The sequence below is a fragment of the Oryctolagus cuniculus genome, chromosome 5 (assembly GCF_964237555.1).
Source record: "Oryctolagus cuniculus chromosome 5, mOryCun1.1, whole genome shotgun sequence".
NCBI classification, from domain to species: domain Eukaryota; kingdom Metazoa; phylum Chordata; class Mammalia; order Lagomorpha; family Leporidae; genus Oryctolagus; species Oryctolagus cuniculus.
Window position 1 is genome coordinate 164,138,046 of NC_091436.1, and position 9,232 is coordinate 164,147,277.

Sequence of the window (9,232 nt, forward strand, 5' to 3'; positions counted from 1 at the left end):
GGCCTCTGCACCTGTGGGCACAGGTGTGCAGGACTCTGTCTCCAGTGACCGCTTCTATGGAGGACATGGACGTGGAGCTGTCGAATTAAAGCCAGGAACTCCAACCTGCCTCGTGTATTAGACAGTCTGGGTTTTATGCACATGTAAAATGCATGTGTGTGTGTGCATAATGAGAAATGACTTGGGGGACAGTCCCATCACTCAGAGTGCCTGGTAAGCAGCAGGCAGAATTTTTAAGGACAAGTCCAGAACTCCTGGGAGGAGATGCCAGAAAGGGCCAAGGCACTTCCCTGCGGTCCTAGAGCTTTTCTGATAAGCATCTCATCACCCAGATAGGGACTTCCCCTCCACGCCCACCTGCGTCCTCCCCAGCCTGGACTCGGCTCTGTTCTTTCCAAGGCCTTCTGGCACGGCCTCAGAATAAACCCAAATCTCTTCAAATTGGATCTTTGAATAATTCCAGAGGGGAGAGTCCCTTTGTAAATTCTGTTTGCTTATGGATTCCTTCCAGTGTTGGCAAATGCGACCGGGCTGGAAAGCATCCAGACTGATCTAAATCCCTTTTCCAGTTCCCCAGCACCATCAAAGATGTCACCGGCAAGAAGCAAGAATCCAAAAAGCTCGCTTTCTTCGCAGTGTGTGTGGAAGTCCAGAATTTTTCCATAGCATGTTGCTTGCAAGCTAACATCCCCCGGATGCCAAGATGTGTAGCTTCTAGCAGTGGGCCATTTCCTAGTGGCTCCTGGAAACCAGAGCTAGAGGGAGTGGGCCCTGCCTCTGGCAGGTGCTCAAATTTCCCCATAATGTGGAATATTTAGAACAAATTGGAACAGAACATTTTAGAGCTGTGCCACCCACACTGGGTTTGGGTGCTCCCGAGAGCTATCGGGATGTAGCGATTGTCCCACCCACCTCCTGCAAGGCTCCTGGATGCTGATCGTATGGCCTGGGTGTTTTCCTGTTTCAAGAAGATCTAGGTGACAAATTAATGTTTATTAGGCCTGGATGGATTTGTTAGCTCTTGGGCTTTGAGATGCTAATGTGTTGTATGTGCTGGCTATAGGAAGTGCCTTTTGGTGTCTCTCGGCTCTATCTCACTCCTAAGGGGAGGAAGCCACAGAACTTCTCTCCTCAGAAAATCCCCTTCTCCCCTAGCCTGACATGTGGCTGCTATGTCTGTCCTACAATGAAGACTCTTAAGAAAGAAGGCCAGGGCTGACATCGAGGCACAGTGGACTAAGCTGCCACCTGCGACTCCAGCATCCCCCATGGGCACCAGTTCATGTCCCGGCTGCTCTACAGCTAATGGCCTGGGAAAGCAGCGAAAGATGACCCAAGTACTTGGGCCCCTGCCACCCATGTGGGAGACCCAGGAGAAGCTCCTGGCTGCTGGTTTCAGCTTGATCCAGCCCTGGCCACTGTGGCCATTTCAGGAGTGAACCAGCAGATGGAATATCTCTCTTCCTCTCTCTGTGTCTCCCTCTCTCTATAACTCTTGCCTTTCAAATAAATATGTATCTTTTGAGAAAAAGTCCAGCTCTAGCCTGTGAATGCCAGGGTCCCCAGGCAGGTGTCCCTACATGTCTCTCCCTCCTAGTGGGGGTTGCTCCTTAGGCACCTTCCTGCTCTGGCCTGGAAGAGGATGGAGCCATGGTCCTTTGCTTGTTACCTCTGTTGGTTCCAGGAGTCTCTGATCAGGAGATCTAGGGCCTCTTCTTGGTACCATCTCAACAGTGTATGCAGAAAGTCTTCCATGGCCACAAGATGCCCCCAAACCAGCTGGAGGAGCTGCCTCCTGCAGGGGCCTCATTCTGCGTCATTCGTAGGAGGCCATGTTTGCAGCGCAAGTGCCTCCTCTCCTGCTCTGGCCCTGATCTGTGTGCATCGGCCTGTCAGACGTCTTCTGTCCACTGTGCATCGGCCTGTCGGACGTCTTCTGTCTACTGAGCAGGAAGCACTTCTCATCTAAAGCGGCCTTCCACTGCCCTGGTCTTCAGTGGTCATGACCAACTCAAAACTCTCTTTGACCAAGATCGCCTTGATCTTAAAACTGAAAATCCTCATTGTGGGAGCCCCTCAGTCCCCGGAGGACTTGACCGTTGGTCTCTCTGTCTGCAGTTTCTCGACTTGAACTCACTCAGGTGGGGAGCCTGGCCTTGGCAGCTGGCTCACTTTCCTAAATGAGATTTGCCAGGGGATCAGAGCGACCCAGCATCTGGGAGTTGCCTAACTGCCTGCTTCGTTTTATGTACGAATCCTTCTGGGCTGTGGGTGGAAGCAGACAAGTCAGCTAGGTTGAGGTGTGCACACAGAGCTCCCTGGTACCTGGACCCCTTTCTCAGTCAGGCTCCACAGTCTGGGTGTTTCTTCCTGTGCTGAACAATGGACCACACTCAGCCCTGCGAAGTGAAAGGCTTCAGCACCTGCTCCCAGAAAGCCTGGCTCAGCGCCGCAGCTGATGCGACTGAGAGGTTCAAAAACTGATTTAGCCAACAGTCTTGTTGACTGGGCTCCGGGAAACTAAACAACACTCCCAGGCGCTCGCCAGATAGAAACCGCCTTTTGCTGCACTTGCCCTGGGTGTTTCTATGAAGCCTTCCCGTGTGTCTCGAACCTTTTGGGATTCTTCTCAGAAATCCTAGTGCTGATTTGACTCATAGAGCACTAGGATTTCTGAGAAGGGAGGGATCCCAGGAGGTATGAGACACACAGGAAGGCTTCCAGAGAGCAAGAAATTGAGTGGCGTCTGGAAGCGGGATATCTGAAGATGAATTGACAGGAACTCCCTGGAAGTGGGACGGCACCGTCAACTCACGCACATCCATGCACTGGGCTTGCTTTCTCTCTTTCTCTTCCACCATTCCGATCTGGCAATAGAAGAGTACTTCCAATGGTGTTGACTCCAGCCTCCTCCTGATTATTGCATCTGTCCGTGAACCGTGGGGGTAGTTAGCTGCCTGTGCTACCTAATCCTTTCAAGAAAAGGACCGTCAACATGGACCTTAGCGAGCCCGCTCAGCCTGAAGACACTTTCTGGTTCTTCTGTAGCTTTCTTCTCTTGTTTGCCCTGCTCTGTCGGCGATGGGGGCTTTACTGCTATCATCATGCCTGCTGCTTTGCTTTGATTCAGTTGTGCGAAGCAGCGTTCAGGAGGTGTGTTTTCCCCGGCGTCTGAATCACATCCGGGGAGCAGATTGAGCACATGTCTGTGTCTCTGAGCGAGTGTGAGTGTACAAGGATGTGGGAGTGTCGGTGGAAGGGGCGAGAAGTCAGCGAAACACCGGGGAAGAAGGAGTGAAATGCTGAGAAATACGACGGCTCCGAGCTTTCTCCTTGGAAATGAGGTCAGCTTAGTCACAGGTGTGAGTTACACCACCAGGAGCCCTGCTGCTCCACTGTGTCATTTTCTATCCTCCCACCTAGATTCATACTCCCTTAATGCCCCACCCTTCTCTCCAAGTAAAGCCGATGTTGAAAACTTTTATTCACACTAAGATGTAAATGATAGAGAGCAGGTCACATGAGGACCACCTGTAAGATTCTTGTCTCTGTTAATTAGATTAGACTCTGGCTCTAAGTGCCGTGGCTACAATCGTGGAGTATCAATTATAGGATGACTGGTGGGAAAGGGTTTGGGGGCTCCTGCAGACAGACCGCAACCGTACCTGACGGCACCAAAGCATGCGGCCAGCTTTGACAGAGAAGGACGTAATCAAGGTGACAATAAAGATGAAAATTTGTGATTGAGTCTGGGAGTCCAGCACACTGGAAAGCCGACATTCTGGAATTAGTTCATTATCTCCCCCCTTTGTTCCTGCTTGTGCTTAACTGTGGTTCTTTCGAATTTGGAATCTCTTCCTGCAGGTTTCATAGACTTTGACTCATCCAGCAGATTTCCTATTTGAATGTGTCAGTCATTCCTTGAGGGTCTCCACATGAAAAGCTCTTTGCTGCTCACTCTGGAGGGCTCAAAATGAATACTTTCCTTCCAAGTGTCTTCTAATAATTACAGATAATCTATGCAAAGCCCTCGGCATTCAGTATAAAGCAAGCCCTTGATGAGTGACTGCTATTATTGTTGCTTTATCGTGATTCCTGCTCAAACACTCTCCAACCACCTGACTTTCAACAACTTCATCAAGTTCTCTGGGCTTGGTTTCCTCTCTAGGAAATTGGAGATAACATGGTGGCTTCTGTTTTATAAATCTATTAGTGTCTCAGATAGCATAACATAGGTAAAATTGTTTGGAAAACCACGAAGCACTGAGTAAAACACAAGGAATCCTCATTAATTGATTAGAAGTACAAGACTTTATTCTAAATAAGTAGAAGCACTTGTTCATGTTTTATCTCCTGCTACCCATAGTAGGCATGGCAATAGGTCTTGGGACCACTGATGCCATACTGACCACTGCCAAGAGATAATTCTGGTTCTTTGAGTGTACAAGATGATAGAAGGTAAGGTCAATTGTGGTCTGGGGGCCGGCGCTGTGGTGCAGTGCGTTAACACCCTGGCCTGAAATTCCGGCATCCCATATGGGCGCTGGTTCTAGTCCCAGCTGCTCCTCTTCCGATCAAGCCCTCTGCTATGGCCTGGGAAAGCAGTAGAAGATGGCCCAAGTCTTTGGGCCCCTGCACCCATGCAGGAGACTCGGAAGAAGCTCCCAGCTCCTGGCTTCGGATTGGCACAGCTCCAGCCACTGCGGTCATCTGGAGAGTGAACCAGCAGATGGAAGACCTCTCTCTCTCTGTCTCAACCTCTCTCTGTAACTCTGTCTTTCAAATAAATAAATATTAAAAAAAAAGTGGTCTGAATTTTCACCTCCTGACATGCCATTCACTCACTCATTAGCTTGACATTTATTTTGTGGTACATTCATATGAGAGAGAGCCCCGTTCCATGACCCTATGATTCTTTTGAGATTCACTCTCCTCAACTTTGTATTGTGGAGCAAATGCATGAAGCAAAGAGATGACTGGCTCATGAGAACTCCTAGAGTGATTCAGGCTTCTGACCTCGGGCTGCACCTGCTGCCTTAGGGGGGTTCTGGGCTGGGCTCCGGGAGATGTTGCAGAAAACCTCTGCAGGGCACTTGGGAGGGCAAATGGTTTTTGAGCTCCTGAATCCACGAGAGAAACTATGGCTCACTGCTTAGAATGTGGTACCTAATGAGCCTTGGGTGCACTAATAGGCGTGCATTTTATAATCTGTCTAAGACAGCGAACTCCCTAATTAAAAGAAACTGCAGACGCTGAAGTTTTAGTCCACAGGGTACTGCTCAGGTAAGACAAGACACCTGAGCCACGTGCCTCTCTCTGCCTCTACTCCTCCTAAGTGGTATCAGCCACATGGGTTTGCTCTAATTGCCGTGGTCACCACCACGCTGGCTCCCTTTCTAAAACTCTGTCCAAGGAGTAAACCAAAACCAAGTTTTTGAATTCTGAGGACTAGCACTTTTCTAAAGAACTTGATTTAATGTCATCGAGGATAAAAATGGAGTAAACAAAGGAAACGCAGAATGGAGAGCGTGGGTCAGTTCCTACTCGCCCTCCTCGTATGGAAGAGAAATGTACTCGGATCCCCAAGCACGGAACGTTTCTCTGAGATCCCACATTGCCCATCTTCATTCTCTACGGTTTGGTTTCCCATCCCAGCTGAATGTGTCTTAGATACTTTATACGTTTTGAGTCCACGCCAAAGTCAATTCTCAGTCAGCTTAGAAGGCTCTTCACATAGTTGCTAATTCTCTCTAAGGTGCAGATCTTTCCTCAAATTATTGGCAATCGATGATGATATCAGTGATGAATGACCTCATACTTCTCACGTTTCTGCCTGTAGCACTGTCTTTATGCCAGCCCTTCGCATTAACAAGAAGGTGGCTTCAGTGACAGTAGTGTCTGCGCCATTCAGATCTGCTGCAGGAGCAGAGGCTACTGCACGCTGGACTCCAGGGGGCTCGCAGCCGGGGTGCACATGCCAGAGGCCCTACGGCAGGCCCATGATGGTGAGACACAGGAGTCCTATGGGTGACTGGCCAGCAGACACAGCAGCAGCCTGGCCTAGAACTGGGCTGCTGTCCACTGCTCCTCCTGGCCGACTCGCCTCCCTCCCTTATCCCCTTCCATAGTGACCAGACCTCCGCTGTGGTCTGAAGACGCTCCCTAACCCTCTAGGTACATTCTCAAATACATTTCTGGGACATATAACTCCCGTTCTGCTGTTTGCTTCTCAGAAGACACAAAACTAGCCCAGCCAGGAGCCAAGGAGTTGTTTGGTTTCCACTTGGAGTGGTGTTTGCTAGTGCAACCTGTGTGAACGTGAAGTCTCTTGGGTCTCAGTGCCCCACACATCCGCTGGCCTCTGCGCTGGCCTGGTCCAGGCTCCAAGTGCTGGGTGAGTCAGCCAGCCGAGCAGGGTGGAGTCTTGTTTCTGCTCTCTGGGCCTTCTCCCCTGTTGTGTGTAGCAACTACAGCACAGGAGGGGGCATTAATACCTCACTTTGTCTACATGGGGGGCCTCAGCCTTCCAGAGTGTAGCCAAGGCAACTCGCTTGGACCTGCCCATGTTACATGACCCAAACTGTTTTGGTACTCTTCGCTGCCTGAAGTGGTTAGGAGCATCTGACAGTAGCAAAACAAACACACACACCCACACTAAACTAAGACACCACAAATACCTTGAAAAAGGTAGATCTGTGCTCATTGGCCTCCTCAAGAAAAGGCTGGTTGTTTGAGAAAGCCAAATAAAATTCCCCCTGCGTTCACAGCTGAGCCCAGAGTATAAGCCTCGGGAACCAACAACACAGAGGCACTGCAGGATTGTGATCTGTTCCCTTCCCACGGACCGAGTCAGCTTTTTGCCATCAGAATGAGAAAGAAGCCTTTAAATCTGACATATGTGTGTTTCTTGTTTCTTATTTAGGGTGGTTCTTTTTTTTTTAATCTTTGTCTCTGTTGAATTGCTGGGCCCGGCTCCCAGATAACCAGTTTCTGTCCCTATTGGAAACTCATAATTGGTGTGTGCTGGGAAGAGGTTAAGCATTGCCTCTCTGAGAAGAGGGCCTTGAATTGCAGTGTTTGCTGTTTTCCAAACTCCCACCATGGCCAATTTCCAGTTGCCAGTGTGCCATCACTGAAAACACTGTTGAGAAGCCATGTGCAGCCTTGGCTCCAGTGAGTACTGGGGAACAGAGTCCAGCACCCCTCTCATTCCAATTTCCCCCAAACGTCCTACTCTCTGTCCCATGCAGCATCTCTGGGTGAGGGGAGCACTTTTGCAAAAATTTATCTCAGAGATCTCTTGTCAAATTAGTATCGCTGCCTGTGTTTGCCTCAAGCCCAGGTGTCTGGAATTGTCTTCAACAATGTGCTTTGGGGCCGGAGCTGTGGCACAGTGGGTTAACTCCCTGGCCTGAAGTGCTGGCATCTCATATGGGTGCTGGTTCGAGTCCCAGCTGCTCCTCTTCTGATCCAGCTCTCTGCTATGGCCTGGGAAAGCAGTAGAAGATGGCCCAAGTCCTTGGGCCCTGCACCTGCCGGGGAGACCCGGAAGAAGCTCCTGGCTCCTGGCTTCAGATCGGTGCATCTCAGGCCATTGCAGCCAAATGGGGAGTGAACCAGCAGATGGAAGATCACTCTGTCTGTCTCTACCTCTCTCTGTAATTCTGCCTGTCCAATAAATAAAATAAATCTTAAAAACAATGTGCTTTGTTTTCTGCTCTAAACCATCTACAGTTATCACAGGAAAGATACTGTAGGACCAATGAGGAAGGCAATGAGAGAACAAATGCTTTTCTTCTCAAAATCTGGATCTTGGTGCTCTGCCAGAAGGAGTTGTCTCAACACCCAAGGTACTTGGGCCAGTCGAGTTTCGAGATTACCTTTGTGGTTAACTCGCCAGCTCAACACTAGCAAAGAGATTTCAAGAAGATTCTTACCGGGGCTTCGGACCACTTGGAGTATCTAATACACCTTGCACCAGCACACAAACCTGTGCCACCACTTCTGTGACATCATGCGTCCCCGATCATCCGTAAGCTCCAAATCAACAGGACCTACTTTAAAGTGACTGCGTGGAAACTCCTCCCAACTTGCTGTGTTTTGAATGTGCTGCCTGTTTTGAAAACTTCATCCCTAAAGTCACGTTACTGGCATTTGGATGTAGAATTTTGGGAGGAAATTAAGATTACATGAGGTCACGAGGTGGCACGCCTGTGACAGTTAGTAGCTGTATAAGGAGGGGAGGAGCTAGCAGCTCACACTGTCTTGCCACGTGGTGTCTTCACACAGCAAGGAGGCCCTCACCAGGTGCAGTGCCTTGCCTTCGGCACTGCCCAGGTCACAACCATGAGCCAAACAGACTCCCGTTGCTTATAAGTTACCCAGTTGGAGCAACAGAGCGTGGACAAAGACAATACCCAAGAGTTTCCAGATCTGAGCTGGTAGAACCCAGGAGCATTCTGGTTGAGAAACCCAACTGCCCTTACATGAAAACACATTTCATAAGATTTGTTGCGACCAAGGATAAGGGAACCCCAAAACAGGAGTTTTTATATAATATCTGCAGAGGAATTTCTGCACACAGAGGTCTCTGACTTCCCTTAGGATTCTGTGAAACCGTCCGAGTAATTAACACGAGCCAAGGTTGCCATCTTTTGGAGCTGCTTGTTTCGCGGGGGTGAGTGCTGATTAATGAGCTGCCACGCGTTGAGGTGTCAGCCTGGGCGATGGCAGGGAAGCAGAGCTGGGAGGGGGCCGGGAGACGAGGTCCTTAGGCGAGAACGGCCATAAAGCACAAAGCAGTCTCATTAAAAATGCATGCTGTTGAGCAAGAAACTTTTAAGTGGCCTCATTCTTGTTCCCTTCTAAAGATTGCCTACCCCAGCAGGCCTCTGATGAGGGTATTAGGTCACTTTCTCTTTTCTTTTCCAAGCGCCCCTTCCATTTCTTTTAAGTTCTGCTGGAACCTTCATCACCCTTGGGTCATGGAGGTTGGGGGTAGGGCTGCCTGGGGCATCTTTTTGCAGAAATGGACTTCCCGGTCTGTGAATTAGGCCTCAGCAGAAAGAACCCTAGCTTTGGGTGCTGCTTCCCCATCTCAGTTTTCTTTAGCACTCTGTGGGACAAATGCCATCACACCCGTCTTTGGAGATCGGTGGACGTGTTTTTTATGAGTCACTGTGGGTATTTAGTTTTATAGGGATTTTTTTTTAGAATTTTATTTACTTACATA